Source organism: Rhinoraja longicauda, chromosome 20 (assembly GCF_053455715.1).
Source record: "Rhinoraja longicauda isolate Sanriku21f chromosome 20, sRhiLon1.1, whole genome shotgun sequence".
In the NCBI taxonomy this organism is placed as follows: Eukaryota; Metazoa; Chordata; class Chondrichthyes; order Rajiformes; family Arhynchobatidae; genus Rhinoraja; species Rhinoraja longicauda.
Genome location: NC_135972.1, coordinates 26,328,416 through 26,347,506, shown reverse-complemented (window position 1 = coordinate 26,347,506; position 19,091 = coordinate 26,328,416). Strand labels below are relative to the sequence as shown.

The 19,091-nt window shown below is 42.4% G+C and overlaps 1 long non-coding RNA gene across 1 annotated transcript; it reads left to right on the top strand.

The window, feature by feature from the left end:
• The first annotated feature begins 5,836 nt into the window (after positions 1-5,836).
• LOC144603465 (uncharacterized) lies at positions 5,837-11,591 on the top strand. Its single transcript, XR_013548625.1, has 3 exons — positions 5,837-5,913; positions 8,341-8,526; positions 11,474-11,591. It is a non-coding gene; the product is annotated as an uncharacterized LOC144603465 (long non-coding RNA).
• The last annotated feature ends 7,500 nt before the right edge of the window (positions 11,592-19,091 follow it).

Genomic DNA, 19,091 nt, shown 5'->3' with positions numbered 1-19,091 from the left:
GCTGTTTGTGTGGAGTTTGCATGTTTTCCCTATGACCGCATGGGTTTCCTCTGGGTGCTTCGGTTTCCTTCCACATGCCAAAGACGTGCGGGTTTGTAGGTTAATTGGCCTCTGTAAATTGCCTCTTGTTTACATGGACTGGATGAGAAAGTTGGACAACCTAGAACTAGTGTGTAGGAAGGAACTGCAGATGCTGGTTTAAACGGATGATAGACACAAAATGCTGGAGTATCTCAGCGGGACAGGCAACATCTCTGGAGGGAAGGAATGGGTGATGTTTCGGGTCGAGACCCTTCTTCAGAAGTGTGAATGGGTGATCGCTGGTCAGCATGGTCTCGATGGGCTGAAGGGGCTGTTTCCATGCTTTATCTTTCAATCAATCAATATATTTTACTCAAAAGGTACAGTTATATAAGATTTTTTAAACTATACCAAGCATGTCATTGTATTAACATGGAATAGCTAGCACATTTTAATTTGTTATCAACATTTCATAATCGTTGTCTGAAAAGGTATTGCCCAGAGCTTGACCCCTCAGGTCCGGTGGTAGGAAGGCCTATCCTTTGGCTTTTTCCCAGAATGCCTCAGTGCGATGGACCACCCAGCACATATTACTGCACATGTAGGATGGAACTGCAGATGCTGGTTTAAACCAAAGATAGACAGAAAATGCTGGAGTAACTCAGCAGGACAGGCAGCATCTTTGGAGATGCCTTCTCTCCATTCCTTCTCTCCAGAGATGCTGCCAATCCTGCTGAGTTACTCCAGCATTTTGTGTCTATCAACATATTACTGCACCTTGGAATGTGCCAGTCTACATCGTTTGGTTACAGATGGGTCCTTGCAGTTAAAGACCAAAAAGTCCAGCAGTATACCTTTCACTGTTCATCTTTTACAACAGTCAATATCTGCCTCAGTATACTGTACATTCCTGTGAACAGGACATAGAGGCCTGGGTTGCACAGTTTCTCGGGATGAACTTTGAGAAAGACAACTTCTTCTCATTTCAGACCTTCCAGAAAATCCAGAAATGGATGAATGACCAATCTCATCAACGGCAAAACTACCTCAAGGGCAGCAGGTAGCAGATTGGTTGCAAATGTTCATCAATTTGTGAACTGGCGGTGGTGTCTAAGCAAAAGATGGTGATGCTCAGGGGATCATTTACAAGCATGTGTTCTCAGTTAAACAAAATAGAGAAGCTCCAGACTTCTCCTGACTCCAGATTTGATTTGGAAAGACACAAAATGCTGAAGTTACTCAAAAAGGCAGGCAGCATCCCTCGAGATTTTTTTCTGAAGAAAGATCCCGACCTGAAACGCCAGCTATCCACATTCTCCATTGATGCTGCCCGACCCACTGAGTCATTCCAGCATTCTGTTTTACTTTGGGAAACCAGCATCTGCAGTTCCTGATTTCTCCAGATTTGAATAAGCTTTCTGCTTCCCAGCCAATGTTTTTTGACAGCACTACTGTGTAGAGCAGTTACATCTAGTTTCAGATTTCATTCCCAAAGCCTATTTTGGTGAACATATCCATCATGTAGAAGTACAATATTCTGTCAAAGGGTTGCTCTTCGTTCAAGCAGACAAAGCAAATGTCCAATCCCTTGTCCCACATGTAGGTGATTATATCCCTAAGAAACGTAATAGGATGGCACAGGCCAGAATAAAAGGACATACTTTTAGAAAGGAGATAAGGAGGAATTTCGTTAGACAGAGGGTGGTGAATCTGTGGAATTCATTGCAACAGATGACTGTGGAGGCCAAGTTAATGGATATTTTTAAAGCAGAGATCTTCTGCTTAGACTGGTTATTGATTAGTAAGGGTGGCAAAGGTTACGGAGAGAAGACAGGAGAGTGGGATAGAGAAGGAAAGATAGATCAGCTGTGAATAAATGGCGGAGTTGACTCAATGGGCTGAAATGGCCTAATTCTGCTCCTATGACTTATGAACTAAAGGATATACGAAGTAAAGGATTTGGCTCAATTGGTGATGACTTTCTAATGGTGAAATCGGAATTAATTTCAGATATCTTCCACTCCCCCTCTTGTTTAGATGAGGCTGCTGATGCCCTTACCAACATCATGTAACGTAATATGCCCGTGCAGGTGGACAAGTGATTCGTTCCCTTTCCCCCTTTAACAGTCCCTCCAATTTCCCTCACGTTCACTCTCCCTATAATATATGGTTTCGCTCTTATCCCTGTGACTATGTGTAGTCACAATACATCAAATCATCACAGAGACACAGAGAATGGTTAAAACACATGCACCTTGTTTGTTCTACCCTTTCCCACCACATGTGACTATCACACGCACAACACAAATCTATACATTTTGATTTACATACTTGCATTATTTTTAAATGCAACCTTTCAAACGGGTGTTCTGAGTCTCTGACCTTCTTCAAAAATTTACGTAACTGTATCCAGCTACGTGTCACTTCTTGCTTCCTTTGCGTATAATATCATGTCTTTAGACCTTTAGACTTTAGAGATCTTTAGGAAACACTAGTTTAGGTACACTAGCAATATATCCTACACACAAGGGACAATTTACAATTTTTTACCTTAGCCTATTAACCTACAAACCTGTACATCTTTGGAGCGTGGGAGGAAGCCGGAGCACCCAGTGAAAAGCCACACAGTCATGGGGAGAACGTACACTCTGCACAGGCAGCACCCGAGGTCAGGATCGAACCCGGATCTCTGGCACTGTAAGGCAGCAACTTTACCGCTGCGCACCGTGCCATTTCGCATTGTGTCATTTCTTCCATGGTGTCTTCTGGATCAATGTTTGGAGTACACTTATAAGCACGCAACTTTGATATGTTCTTACACACTTCCCATAGGAATTAAGTAACTTACATGTACACTTCTGATTTTTCCCCCCTGTCGTCACAGAATCTCTCTTAGGACCACATGTTTTCACCATCACTCCACCATGCTGAGGGCCCCCACAGCTCAGCAGCTTACATAACGTCTCTGATCTCAGTGGTGAATCTACAGTAGTGTGAGGAGTCAGACACATGCACATCTGACTCTCAGCCCCTTCCTGATTTCTATGCTGCAGTGTGCAGGCTGGAAGTCTGGAATGTGTTGCTGTGCACTCTACACCAGCCGATGCTTCTCTAAGGACCCACCGGCTAACTGTCAACACATTTGGGCCCATTAACCCATCTGTTCTTTACACCACTGCTGCCTGACCTGTTAACCTTTTCCTGCTGACTGTTTTGAATTTACATTTTCCAGCGTCGGCATGCTTTTCTCATTATCGTTTCTTGATAAAAACATGAGATCATATTTATAAAATCATGTAGGGCATGGATAAAGAGAATGGCCAGGATAGTGGAGTATAAAACTACGTGGCATAAGCTGCTTTATTATTGTCACGTGTACTGATATATAGTGAAATACTTTGTTTTGCATGTTATCTCGGCAAATCATACCATATATGATTACATCAGGCAGTGCAACAGAGAAAATAAAGAGACCAGAATATAGTGTTACTGCTACAGAGAACATTGTTAGTAATTCTGACAGTTTTAGAATTGAGGTTAAAAGGAATAGATCGGTAGACACACAAAGTCTTTTGCCCAGAGTGGGGGAATCGCGAACCAGTGGACATAGGTTTAAGGTGAAGGAGGAAAGATTTAATTAGAAACTGAGGGGTTACTTTTTTACATAAAGGGTGGTGGATGTATGAATGAACTGCCAGAGGAGGTAGTTGAGGCTGGGACCATTGCAATGTTTAAGAAACCACTAGACAGGTACATGGATAGGACAGATTTAGAGGGATATGGGCCAAATGCAGGCAGATGGGACTGGTGTGGATGGGACATGTTGGTCAATGTGGGCAAGTTAGACCTGTTTCCACGCTGTGTGACTCTATGACTCGTTGAGTAGAATGGTTACATTAGATGTAAGAAGATGCGTTGGGACTAGCATGCAAAAAACCGTCACGCTCCAGCATTATCTTTACAATCATGATGAGTGGGAGGCTGAAGTAGAAAGGGGGAAGATTTAAAAGGGACTTGAAGGGCAATTTGTTTTACACAGAGGGTGGTGTGCATGTGGAACACACTGTCAGAGCAAGTGATAGCGACAGGTCTTCTTCTTCTTACACACACCCATTCCTTCTCTGCAGAGATGCTGCATGACCTGCTGAGTTACTCCAGCATTTTGTGATACCTTCGATTTGTACCAGCATCTGCAGTTATTTTCCTACCCGAAATCAGGATCGAACCTGTCTCTAGTGCTGTGAAGCAGCAACTCCACCACTGTGCCGCCCTTGGTGCCATGGCATTGTCAAGAACCATTCTTTGATGTATTCCTTTGAGTCTTAAAAACAAAAAGCTTCCCTCTAAGTTTCTGGCCCGCATTTCCCTGTCTGCCTTTGGCAGTTTGTGACACTTAAAAAATGTTTGTGCCTCAAATGACAAAAGAACAATCCAGGAACCAGCTCTCTTCCAAACTGTGCGAAACCTGAATAACCAGTATATGAAAGGTGGGCCTTTAAGGCTGACGTCATCAGCATCTTGCCTGGTCATATGGCCTTGCACATGTTCCATGAGACCAGCGCAGCACAAACTTCGTTATTGACAAATTCCAATGAGCGATTGGTATGATTGGCAGGGGTTTAGCAAACAACTCCCTCCCCCTTACTCGACTCCCCATTGCAGTTATAATTATAAACTGCTACATCACTAAAGTAGACGCAAGGAAATGGAAATGCTAGTTTACAAAATAGACGCAAAGTGCTGGGGTAACTCAACGGGTCAGGCAGCATCCCTCGAGAACATGGATACGTGATGTTTCAGTCTGCAGAAGGGTCCTGACCCAAAACGTTCTCCAGATATGCTGTCTGACCAGCTGAGTTACTCAAGCATTTTGAGTCTTTTTTTGCAAACTAGCACCTGCATTTGCAGACTACAACTCCGCACAGAGAGCACCAGTAGTCAGGATCGAACCCGGCTCTCTGGCGCTGTGTGGCAGCAGATGGAGGTCCCCAGCCGAAACATCACCACAATCCATATTCTCCTGATATGCTGCCTGACCCGCTGAGTTACTCCAGCACTTTGTGTCTTTTTTTTAAAAAACACCGCAAAAGTAATTCACTGGGATTATCTGCTAACATGGTAATGTAATTACGACTATATTTGGCAGTTGGATTTCTCTCACATTTACTTGTAATCCTGTGCTTGTCAGCATCATTCCTTTGCACCTTTAAGTCCTGTTTGCTCCCTGCCCGGCCCCAAATTCTGAGTTCAGTGGTTCAGGGTTCAGGAACCCTTGGTTCTTGGCTGCAGTATTCCTCCCCTCCAACCCCTTTCAAAATAAAGTGTTCAGAATTGTTTAAGTATGCATGCAATTGGGTTTATGAACCAAGTACATACTGATTTTCTTTTATTTATAAGTATTATATTTTTAATTAAAATATGATATAGGTGATAAAATTATGAAAACACTGAATACCCCAACTGTTTTGTTTGGAATCATACATTTGCAATGGGTTTCATCTAGTCTAGTTGTAATTGGAGCATTCCGATGTTATTATACAATCTCTAGTAACCATTAATAACCACATTTATTTGCTCAATAAATACCAAATGACTTTTCAGACTGGGTTAGTCTCTGTCTCGTCGCTAGGGAGAAAAAAAAATCCTTCTTATATCCTGGCTACGTGAAGAGTGTTCGATTCAGGTTGAATTCAAATTAAAGTGGGATTCCAGTGAGTTTGCTTTGGCAGCTAACTGACTGAACCAGACCCAGAGCAGGACTATAAGGCAACTGATGCCATCAACCAACAACTAACAAGGCTCGGCTTCATACTCACTTGAACATAAACATCTTTAGAAGTGGTGTACGCAATTAATATATCCCAACTGGTACCATTTTAACTCCAGGAATAAGTAAGGCATTTACTTTCAAATTTTTTTTGCAGCAGGACTTGTTATATTAGCAATTTTGTAAACTATATTTTTCTTTTTAAGAGAAATAGAGGTAATGTTTGGTACTCAGCTTCAGAAAATGTTAATTGTCGTAATTTGTTCTGTGCCTCTTGGGTCCAAAATAGTGATGCCAAAAGAAATAGGTAATCAAAGCTTTCCTTCTCCTGGCATCTTATCAATAATGTTTATATGTTAATTTTTAATCCCTCTATTGCTTTCCCTCTTCTGACAATGTCCTCTGGTCCTTCACTCATTGTCACACTCTCTAGTTTGGTTACGTTTAGTTTTTTTATTGTCCAGTGCACCGAGGTACATTGGAAAGCTTTTTTGTTGCATGCTATCCAGTCAGCAAAAATAATATGTTCTGCTCTTCACTCTGGTCTCATTCTCTTTTCGTAATCATTGGGGGAAGAGACTTCAGCCATCAGGGGTTTGTGGTTGTTAATTCCCTTCCAAACCAACACAGGGGTTAAATCAATACCCTCCAAAAATAAGAATCATAATGGGCAATTAACCCATGCCTTTCCATTCTGATGCAAATAACATGCCAACTCTGTGCTGCCTACCTGATTGCTGTGCAGACAATGCAAACCATGTGGGTCATTGGATGCACACCACAGGAAGGGGTCAAAATAATGAGCTCAGCCGCAGGTCAGCCTGCACTATTTCAAACCAGCTTCTACCTTTGAAAGTGGAGAAGTACTGAGACAGCAAGGTGTGGTGCAAATGCTAATTGGATTGTGATACTCTGGGCAAGCATAATCATAATAATCATAATCATTATTAGCCAAGTATGTTTTGCAACATACGAGGAACTTGATTTGCCATACAGTCATGCCAATAAAAAGCAACAAAACACATAAAAACATTTTAACATAAACATCCACCACAGTGACTCCTCCACATTCGTCACTGTGATGGAAGGCAAAAAAATGTTCAGTCTCTTCCCTTCTTTGTTTTCCCGCGGTCGGGGGCCTCAAGCCTTCCATTGACAGGGCGATCTTGGGTCCCGTAGCCGGCGGTCGGGCTCTCCGTATTGGGGCCATTAAGCTCCCGCATCGGGGGACCTCAGCTCCCCCACGCCGGGCGATTGGACCCCGGGTCGGGGCTAGTCGAGCCTCCTGCGACTTTGGAGCTTCCCGACATCGGTCTCTACCCGTGACTGCGAGCTCCTCGATGTTGAAATCCCCAGGCTGCGGTTCGAGCATTGATCCCAGGCAAGGGGTGGTAAGTCCACGGCCCTGCGGTGGGGCTCAAAGTCAGTCTCGAGCAAGGCCACCAGCTCCACGATGTTAGGCCGCAGAGCGACCGGAGATACGATCCGGAAAACAATCGCATCCCTGGCAAGGTAAGAGATTGAAAAAAAGATTCCCCCTCCCCCCTCCCCCACCCCCCATATAAAACAAACCAGAGAACATTAACTCATACTTTTAAAACACACTAAAAATAACAAAAAAGATGAAAAGACAGACAGACCGTTGGCAAGGCTGCCATCGCTGATGGCGCCACCCGTTTCCAATGGTGCCAAACAGACCATTGTAGGCTCCAAGAGTTTTCAATGCTACTCTGGGGGCCTTGGTGAACATTGTAGAAAGGAAGAGTAATGGTCTTATGTTTGTAGCTGACTAGTATGACCTCTCCTTTCAAAAGCAGTGGGAGAAACTAGCTAGAATGATCGAAGACAGAAGACAAGCCCCAGTGATACTGTGCCATGGGTGTTCCAAAGAACCCACACATGCTCAGCATCATAGACGGTTTCTTTAATACCTACTTGCTTCACAAACTATTTAGTGTATTAAATCCCACAAACATTTTCTGCAAATTGCTGCACCATTACTTTGGGAACAGCACAGTGGCGCAGCGATAGAGTTACTGCCTCACAGTGCCAGAGACCTGGTTTCAATCCTGACTATGGGCGCTGTCTGTACAGTGTTTGCACGTTCTCCCAGTGACCGCGTGGGATTTCCCCTTGTGCTCTGGTTTCCTCCCACATTCCAAAGATGTGTAGGTTTGCAGGTTACTTGGCTTCTGTAAATGATCCCTTGTGTGTAGAATAGAACCAGTGTATGGGTGATCGTAGGCAGACATGGACTCAGTGGGCTGAAGAGCTTGTTTCCACGCTGTATCTCAAACTAAAACTAAACCTAAAGCCAAAACTTGCAGTGAGGTATTAAGATATGAGATCCCAGGTTTCTTTTCCCTCACCCCACCCCAAAAATCAGTCATAAGAAGGGTCCCAATCCAAAACGTCACCTTTCCATGTTCTCCAGAGATAATGCCTGACCTGCTGAGTTACTTCAGCAATTTGTGTCCTTTTGTGTAAACCGGCATCTGCAGTTCCTTGTTTCTACATGAAATATACTAACTTAAGGGCCTGTCCCACTTTAGACGATTTTAAGGCGACTGATTGTCAAAGTCGTAGCAGATCGCCGAACTTTTCTTTTACCGGACGACAATGACCACGACAATGCCGAGTCAGGTCGAGATTACACCGTCTTCGGAAACATCGCGAAATTCCCACGCTATCAATGCTTCTCCGGCGTCCTAATATTCGCTGAAATCACTGACAAGTCGGTAAGTACTTGAGAGTTTTGAACTATAACATCTTGTATAGGTTATTAAAAACCAAGCTTCACTGTAACAAGGCATAAACTGGATTTACTTCCAGTTTACTAATAGCTGTATTAAAAAAAAAAAATTAAAAAGTGGTTAAGTGGATTTTTGTGAAATGTGTGCGGGCATTATTTGAAAATGTACGGGAGATGCATATCTGGATTCTGGGTTACATATCTGGGTTGGGAGCCACTTTAAATGTAATGGCTGATGGCCATAAACATCGCAAAATTGCCACGCTTACCTGACCGTCAAACTGTCGCCTCCAATCTACCTGTCAAATGTCCTGACGTAAATAAATTGGTTAAACACAAGCATTTTATGGTATTTTGAAATGACTTTCCTTATTTTAATATTATGTGCTTCTAAATGCATCTAGGAGAACCTAGCAAACCTGGGGACAACAGGCAACAGCGCCCACAATAAGCAACGATACCTGGCGACAAGCCAGCTGTCGCCGAGAAATGTCACTCCGGATGATTTCTCAGCGACACGCTGAGATCCACTACGATTCTTGGAAGACCCTTCACGATCATGCCCGCGACACCCGGCGAACTGTCGGCGACAGCCTAGTCGCCGGCAGTCGCCTTAAAATCGCCTAAAGTGGGACAGACCCTTTATATTTGCTACAATGGGCCACCAAACCCTACCTCTACTTTTCTTATAACAAAAAATGGTTATTAACGGAACATCCTACTGCAATAAAAGTAACATTCATACACATCAACTTACCTGGAAAGGTAAGCTGGACATGTTGGTCGGCATGGGTAAGTATGGCTGAAGTGCCTGTTTCCATGCTGTATGACTCTATGACTCAGAAGTGGATACTAATTAACCCTAGAGTATACCAGCATAGGGTTAATTCAATGTGCCAGTTATTTCTCCTGTCCTTTTTCATATGTTTGTAGATTAGATTGATTGATGAAAGATACAATATGGAAACAAGTTCTTTGCCCCACCATGTCGACCCTGACCATCGATCACCCATTCACACTGGTTCTGTTATTTCACTTTCCCATCCACTCCCTACATACCACGAGCAATTAACCCACAAACCAGCACATCTTTGGGAGGTGGGAGGAAACCAGAGCACCCAGTGTAAATCTATGGTCACAGAGAGAAGGTGCAAACTCCACACAGTTAAGGTTAGGATCAAACCCGCATCTTTGGTGCTGTGAGGCAGCAGATCCACCAGCAGCACCACTGTTACCACACTGTGCTGGCAGATTTATTCATACATATACTGTTATCATTGAAGTGCTAATATCTTCACCTATATAATTCTTGCACAGAACTTCGTATGTTGTTAATTCTTAGTGAAATGCATTTTGCAGGCATATTTTTCCCTAATGCACCACACATTTGCATGTCTTGCAACTGTGTGCCTCATGGACTTGTGAACCATTTGCAAGATGGTTTCTTCCTGTACTTACAGCATTCTTAACAATTGGATTTGTTGCAAACTGATGTTACCACATGTTTAATTATACACTTGGGTGATGGGGTTTTCATTAATTTATTTTTCATCTGTTTATCCAGTCTCCCATTGTTGTTTCAAAAGAACCCACACACAAAGAATCATTAAGATCTATAAACAAGGAATTGCAGATGGTGGTTTATAAAAAAAAGACACAAAGTGCTGGAGTAACTCATGGATAGGAGTCTGAAGAACAGTCCTGACCCGAAACGTTATTTACCCATGTTCTCCAGAGATGCTGCGCGTCCCGTTGAGTTACTCCAGCACTTTGTGCCTTTTTTTAATCATTAAGGTTATGTTGCTTCATAATGCAAATATCGAAGTAGATTAGCAGACTAGGACTCCATCTGCCTACGCAAGGACATAATCGTGATTGAGGGAGTGCAATTAATTTTCACTAGGTTGATTCCTAGAATAGTGTATAGTTCTATGAGGAGTGGTTAGGCAGACTGGATATTTTCTGGGCCAAATGGCCTACTCTTGGTTCTATTCTTATGTCTTTATATTTTCAGTATAATATTTAGTAAAATATTACATATTAAGAAAGGCACCTAACCTAGTTAAATTCACCATCGGCTAAGTTCCCATGTCCCATCTACATTGGACCCACCTGCCTGGGTTTTGGCCCATATCCCTCTAAAGCTGTGCTCTCTTTGTACCTGTGTAAATGTTTCTTAAACGTTATGATAGTACCTGCCACAACTACCTCCTCTGGTAGCATAACTCCACCATCCTTTATGTTAAAAAGTTACTCTTCAGGTCCATATTAAATCTTCTCCCCTCACCTTAAACCTATGATCTCTGGTTCTCGATTCCTCTGCTCTAGGCAGGAGACTGTGCGATTACCTGATCTATTCCTCACGATTTTGTACACATCAATAAGATCACCCCTCATCCTCCTGCACTCCAAGGAATAGAGTGCTATCCTGCACAACTTCTCCCTACAGCTCAGGCCCTCGAGTCCTAGCAAAATTCTTCTCTGCATCTTTTCAAGCTTGACAATATCTTTCCAATAACATGGTACCCAAAACTGAACACAATGCTCTAAATGTGGCCTCACCACTTGTACCATTGATATCATTGATAGATGTTCTTCCCAAAAGCCAGCAGGTATAATGGTGATTCTGGAACTTATCCTGTGTCACTGTTTTGATCTTTGGGCTGGTACTATTTTGGTTGTGGTTTTGGTTGCAAACTTGTGAACTCAGCAAGCCCGAAGAAAACAAAGTTCCTTAAGCATAAAACTCAGGTTCTACATTATTTCTGTCTGTTAAGATGTTACACAATTCCTATTCCAAACACACATTCACCAGCTCTCTTGCGGATAGCAAAAAAATGAACGCAAAATAGCCAGACCTAAATTGGAAAGCTTATAGTAAGTTCTGAAGAAGTGTCCTGACCTGAAATGTCACCTATACTTTCCCTCCACAGATGTTGCCTGATTCGCTGTGTTACTCCAGCACTTTATGTTTTGCTCAAGATTCCAGCATCTGCAGTTCCTTGTATCCTTAACAAACTCGTATTGACTTTGGTTTAACTGGAAACAACCATTTTACATTCTGTAATTCATGTCACCAATGAATATAATTACTTCAGATTTGTGGCATGTTTGATTCATTCAGAATGGAAGCAGCTTTGCCTCCTCTGTGAAAAGCGCTGATCCAAATTCATTATTTTATAACGTGGCCCACGAGTTCCACATATTCTGATGTGGCTGGATGAGGATGGAGTTTAATCTTTGGAGCTATTCTGCAGATGTTCTTAAGCCCGGGAGCGAAGACTGCAAAAAGTGATGAATACCCCCCGGTCCATCATGGGTACCGACCTCCCCACCGTCGAAGGGATTTACAGGAGCAGCTGATTCAAAATGACAGCGAGCATCATCAGAAGCCCACACCACGCTGGCCACACACTCATTTCACTCCTGTCATTGGGAAGAAGATATAAGAGCCTGAAAACTATAATGCCCAGGTTCAGGAACAGCTTCTTCCCTACAGCCATTAGGCTATTAAAGACTGCAACCTCTAAATAAGCTCGGAACTACATAGATGGGGATATTGCTTTTTGTCTTTTAGCACTAATATTTTGTTTGTTTACAGAGTACTATATTTACATATTTTGTTGTGCCATATTTTGTTTGTTGTGTAGTTCATTGTTTTTGTCTGGGACATATGACATTTGACAATAAAAGACTCTTGACTCCTGGTCATTCTCCTTTTTCTATCTTGCCGGTGAACTACATGATCTTCTTAAGTTGCGTCACGGCCTGGTCCGGCAACCTAAATGCCCGGGAGTGAAGACTGCAAAAAGTGATGAACACTGCCCAGTCCATCATGGGTGAACTGCATGAGTTTAGCACTTTGCTGGACATAGACCAGTGCAATGTTGCCTCCAGTCCTGCCCCTCCTCTTTTCCAGCTTTCTTTCCCCACTCCCCCCTCCACCACAATCACTCTAAGAAGGTCCCAACTCAAAGCGTAACCTATCCATGTTCTCCAGAGATGCTGCCAGACCTGCTGAGTTACTCCAACAATTTGTGTCCTTTGTAAACCAGCATCTGCATTTCCTTTATTCTGCCAGTGCAGTGTTGGATGCCTTAGATACTTCCACACAAATTGAGGACCGAGGTTTTGAAGGGTGTCTCCAAGCATGTAAGATCATGGGAGCTATGGGGATAAGGGGGGGGAAGGGAATAGACTACCTTTTTCAGGTATTGCCTGGGTGAGCATTTGTGCAGCCTGAAGTTAGTGTATTCATTCGTGAAGGAAAGTCAAAGTTAGGAATTTCCTTTTTGTTGTGCAGTTGCTAGTGGTGCGCCCCTTTAAAGATTGCTTGTATTGTTGGGTGGAGAATGCATGCTTCATCCACAAGTACTGCATTCTTTCAGTCCACATATTTAAGCTGCCTGCTACCAGAAGCAAGACTGCTCTCCCACTTACACCCCAAATGGAGCATTGGAATTTTGCCACATTCTTTACATTCTTATGCGCACCAGCTAATATTAGTTGGTGATTTACCACTTCAGGTGCAAGAGGGTAGCGTAGATGTCGACTGTGGTGCTGGATAAGCAACACAAAAGGGATGAGGTTAATTCTCACCATTAAAAAAAATTGAGGCTATAAAATCCAGCGCCAGGAAAAGCTCACTAGTTTTCTTTAGACTGCAGTTCCTGTGGATAAACCATGAGCCAGCCTTACTAGTCTGGCCCAAGTCCCACACTTTGTGGTTAATTCAATAATGCCATCGGGGCAACTGGAGATGGGTAATGGTGGAGCTGGAATTCAGTTTATTATTATTGCAGCTTGAATTAATCGTGTGTGTGGTCCATTGTGCAGAGCCACTAACAACCTACAAAGACATTTGTGCAGCAAGCTCTGTGGAATTCAGGTGATCCATTTCCTGAACCCACCCTGCCCAACTGGACCAACAGCCAGCAGATTTTTAAAGAGAAAAACAACAATTAATAACATTTGAAATGTCTGCATGATCGCAGTTCTTGCTGCACGGAGTAGAAACTCACTCGTCACCTATTATGGTGTCTGAAAACAAAAAAAATACACTTTCAGCGCGCACCTGAATCCCAGTTGAATCAAATTTTTCTCTTCAGCACCTGGGTACAAAGGTTCATCTGGATTGGCTAAGAGTTATTGTAAATTCATTTACAAATGGCTGGACAGTGGATTTCACCTATTTTCGGTGTGCCAAAACATTGTAAAAGTACCAATAACAAATTAGAAATTATGAAATTGCCAAAAAACAAGTTTGCAATAGGATGATTTAAACACGGAACAAAGCTACAAAGCTTTAAAACAGGACATGCTTGATTCACAACAGGATTGCACTCAATTAAGCACAGCTGCCAGCACTTTACTTTGCAGCATTCAAAGAAGAGCATCAGGCTTTAAAAGCACACTTTCTGGTGTAGTAAGTCTGCAGAATAAAATGGTATGGGGCACTAGAAAAAACCATGATTGGAATAGGTTGGCAGGAATTGTGTCCTCTAGGATTGAGAATCCCTGCTGAATGGAGCAATGTGAAAGAAATTTCAAGCTGTGAAGCTGAGAAATGCACCAGTGAAAAAGCTGCTCTCTTGTAAACCAGGCACGTACATGTGTATATGTAAGTATGTACATAGGTATGTACACACATTAAGAAAATAAAAACAGGGATGTAATGCTGAGGGTTAATAAGGCACTGGTTAGACCACTTTTGGAGTATTGTGGGCAGTTTTGGGCCCCATATCTGAGGAAGAATGTGTTAGCTTTGGAGAGAGTTCAGAGGAAGTTTACGAGAATGATCCTAGGAATGAATGGGTTAACATATAATGAGCGTTTGACAGCACTGGGCCTGTACTCGCTGGAGAAAAGGGTTACAGAGAAGCAAACAAGTAAAATCCACCTTAGAAATTCTGATACATTAAAATTTGGCGATTTTTAATTTTAATAATAATATATTCCTTTATTCGTCCCACACCGGGGAAATTTACAGTGTTACAGCAGCAAAGTAAATAGCAAGAGATCATTCATTATAAATAAAAGTATAGACAAGGATACATTGTCATCAGTTTTCTGTGTATTCTTAACTGTTACTGTTGACTCATCTGCTGGGAGCAGTGCTGGTTGTGCAGTCTCACAGCAGCGGGAAGGAAGGACCTCCTATATCTCTCCTTCACGCACTTGGGGTGAAGGAGTCTGTCACTGAAGGAGCTACTCAGTGCAGTGACAGTGTCCTGTATGGGGTGGAAGTTGTTGTCCAGCAGCGATGTTAGCCTTGCCACCTCTCCTACCACCTGCACTGAGTCGAGGGGGCAACCCAGGACAGAGCCGGCCTTCCTGACCAGCTTGTCGAGTCTCTTCCCTTCCGCCGCTGAGATGCTGCTGCTCCAGCAGACCACTCCATAGAAAATAGCTGATGCAACCACCGTGTTGTATAAGGTCCTTAGGAGTGCCCCCTGCACTCCAAAGAACATAGAAACATAGAAACATAGAAAATGGGTGCAGGAGTAGGCCATTCGGCCCTTCGAGCCTGCACCGCCATTCAATATGATCATGGCTGATCATTCAGCTCAGTAGCCTGTACCTGCCTTCTCTCCATACCCCCTGATCCCTTTAGCAAAAAGGGCCACATCTAACTCCCTCTTAAATATAGCCAATGAACTGGCCTCAACTACCTTCTGTGGCAGAGAATTCCACAGACTCACCACTCTCTGTGTGAAGAAATGTTTTCTCATCTCGGTCCTAAAAGACTTCCCCCTTATCCTTAAGCTGTGACCCCTGGTTCTGGACTCCCCCAACATCGGGAACAATTTTCCCGCATCTAGCCTCTCCAACCCCTTAAGAATTTTATATGTTTCTATAAGATCCCTCCTCAGTCTTCTAAATTCCAGCGAGTACAAGCCCAGTCTATCTAGTCTTTCCTCATATGTAAGTCCCGCCATCCCAGGGATCAATCTGGTGAACCTTCTCTGTACTCCCTCTAAGGCAAGAACTTCTTTCCTCAGGTTAGGAGACCAAAACTGCACACAATACTCCACAATACTCCAGAACCTGAGTCTCCTTAGCAGATTAACTCTGCTCTGGCCCTTTCTGTATAGCGCATTGGTGTTTTTGGTCCAGTCCAATTTATTATTGAGGTAAACACCCATCTCCACTATGATATTCTCTACGATGATATTCATCTCTACTAAAAACAAAAAAATCAATGTTCTCAGTTGAGGTGTAAATTCAGCATTACTATGTCATTGCAATATAAATGACAATTACTCCATTAATTAAGATAATTTAAAAAAATAAATAAATAATATTTATTTTTAAAGGTCCCACTTGTGATTTTCCTGCTTATCTAATGAGCAATGGCGTGTTAAGGAAACATGATTTCATGAGTATGGGTCGCTTTCTAATTGATTGCCCATTTATTCACATTTCTGAGGATTGGCATTATCTTGTGGTGCAAGAATTGGTGCAAAGCTATTCATATTAAATATTCAGATACAATGTGCAGTGTATATGACTGTGAATATGAAATCTGGCATGATCTTTGAAATGTGTAGGATGAAACTGCAGATGCTGGATTACACTGAAGATAGACACAAAATGCTGGAGTAACTTAGCGGGACAGGCAGCATCTCTGGAGAGAAGGAATGAAGGATGTTTCGGCCCTTCTTCAGACAATATTTTGTGCTGTAAGTGGAGAACTGGCAATCTTCAATAAGAATGTTTTGCTGATCAATTTACACGTGAACAGTAATTTTGTTTTAATGCGGTTACCTTAAGGATTGTGAGAACATTTAACTGCTCCCTGGGATACAAAGATGTTTATGAAAAGCAATCCAAAGGGGTAGTCTGTAAGAAAACCTTGGAGAAAGAGAACACATCATGTGTTGCACATGTACAAGCTCCCTGTGTCGCACATGTATTTGCCAGCACACTTTACAAATGGTCTTTGTTGGATCTTACAAATCCACAGAAAACACATATCTTATGGATGCACATCATGTCCCATGCAATGAGGAGCCTGAAGAAGGGTCCCGGTCCGAAAGGTCACCTATCTAGGTTCTCGAGAGATGTTTCCTGAACTGTTTTTTTGTGTCTGCCTTTGTAAAGGGCCTTTCCCAGTTACGCGATTTTTAAGGCGACTGCCGGCGACTGTCAAAGTCGTAGCAGATCGCCAAAATGTTCTTTTACCCGACGACAATGACCACGACAATGCCGAGTCAGGTCGATACAAGTTACTTTTTTTGTGAAACTAGCACCTGGCTAAGAGATTACACCGTCTTCGGAAACATCGCAAAATTCCCACGCTTACCTGACCGTCAAACTGTCGCCTGCAATCTACCTGTCAAATGTCCTGACGGTAAATAAATTTGTTAAACAAAACTATCTTCTGGTATCTTCAAATGTATTTTCTTAATTTAATATTACGTGCTTCTAAATGCATCTGCGACAACCTAGCAAACCTGGGGACAGCAGGCGACAGCGCCCGCAATAAGCTACGATACCTGGCGACAAGCATGCTGTCGCCGAGAAATTTCAATCTGGAAATTTTTTCTGCGATGTGCCGAGATCCGCTACGATTCATTGAAGACTCCTCACGATCATGCCCACGATACCCCGGCAAACGTTCATCGACAGCCTAGTCACCGGCAGTCGCCTTAAAATCGCCTAAGTTGGACCACCATCTGCAGTTCCTTGTTTCCCCATTGAACAGCACAACACACAAAAAGGCCCTTCAGCCCACAATGTCTATGCCAACCATGGTTGCAAAGCCATCTCTTATCTACCTTGTCTTTTATTTACCTTATCTACTACCTCTTATCTATCTTATCTCATAATTAATATACCTCCCTCCACTGCATATGCCTATCCTAAAGCCTCTTAAATGCCACTAGCGTATCTGCCTCAACCACCAGCCCTGGCAGCATGTTCAACCACCACCCTCTGTGTAAAAGGTTTGCCTCACACATCGCCTTTAAACTTTGCCCCTCTCACCATGAAGCTATGTCCATGCAACACTTCCTCCTGAGGTTAATCAGGGGTAGGTTACACAGCTACTTGTCTCATGTTACAACACATAGACCCTAATCGACTTTTCTTACAGTTTTTTTTCAGAGACAACATATTTTGATTAGTCCCTCTTGTCACCAATGCATCAGGGGTCCCTCTTAATTTTAACCAGTTGTCTGAACCCTTTGTCCCTTGAACCCTTGCCACTCTCACAACTGCTAAACCTCACCTGTTATTTTGTCCTGGGAGGTTATATTCTTCATTTTAACAATTTCCTGCCCGCCCTACTTCCTCTCTGTGCGTTTTTCTTTTGGTGATGCTTTTTAATCCCCAAAATATTTTAAGGGCTTCCCCAGTGAGGAAGTTTGCCTCCACATCTGTGAAATGCTCCTTGCACTGAATCTTGCTTTTTCTTTGCTGTCCAGAATTACATTCCCTGATTGCCTTTCTGTGAAACTCTGGTATCAGTGTGAAATGTGTATACCAGCTCGTAAATCAATGGTATATAATTGGCTTTGAATTGGCTAGCTCATTTTTGACATGATGGAAAATTGTACTAAAATTGTGGTACAATACAGATATAGTGGGAAGAGTATATGGTTTATTTGCCTCCTGAAAAAACACAGAATAGAGCAAAAAATCATCATCGTGTCCAATTCCAATCTAATATAGAGGGGCATTAGAGTAAAAATTAACCCAGATGCTGTTCTTATGGATATTTAATGTGTTCATATCAAATACAAAAAAATAAAGAGGGATCTGAAGAGGTTTTTGAAAAAAGCACAGATCATAATTTCTACCCTATGCGTTAAAGCTTTCCTTTCGTCTACTTTGGCTATTCTCATGAAATTGTAAGAATAAACTATTACAATGACTTTGTCAGTGCTAACTGAAATAGGTTTTGGCTTGTGGGTGATAATAATATAGAAAATAAGCAGGAAGAAATGGAATCTTCACAATGCATTTTTGTCAGGTTGAAGTTCTTCAAAATGACAACCTTCACATCGGTGGAATTTTCAACATTATCTTAACGTTTATTTTTAAAAGACACAATTTGTTAGAATGCAGCTGAGCAGGAAGGGGCAGCTATTACTTTCAACAGATGTGCAATCTGTTTTTCTCATTTAGTTGGTGCCTTCATATTCTTGCAGGCTAGGTCAGCTGTATAATGAACTTCCTGTGTCAAAGATCATCACTTCTGAAACCTTGTGGTAAATTTTTCTTTCAACACTGTTTATTTGACTAGTTGAAAATGTGCAGGATTACCATAAGCATATTGAAAGGATTATGCAAAAGAGAAAAGATTTTTTTCTGCCCCCCTTTTCTGTGGCCTTTTTAAAACCTTCATACTTTGGACAATGTGTGGAATGGCATTTATTATTGCAACTTAACTGATCGGGGAACAATTTTAGATGGGAGTGGGGTAATTCTCAATTATCTCATTTAGTACTGTTATCCAAGACTAAATTAAGAACTGCCAGCTCGAGTATATAATGCTTAACTGGAAGTATTTAATGTCCAGTGGTTCGTTATTCTATAATTTAACAT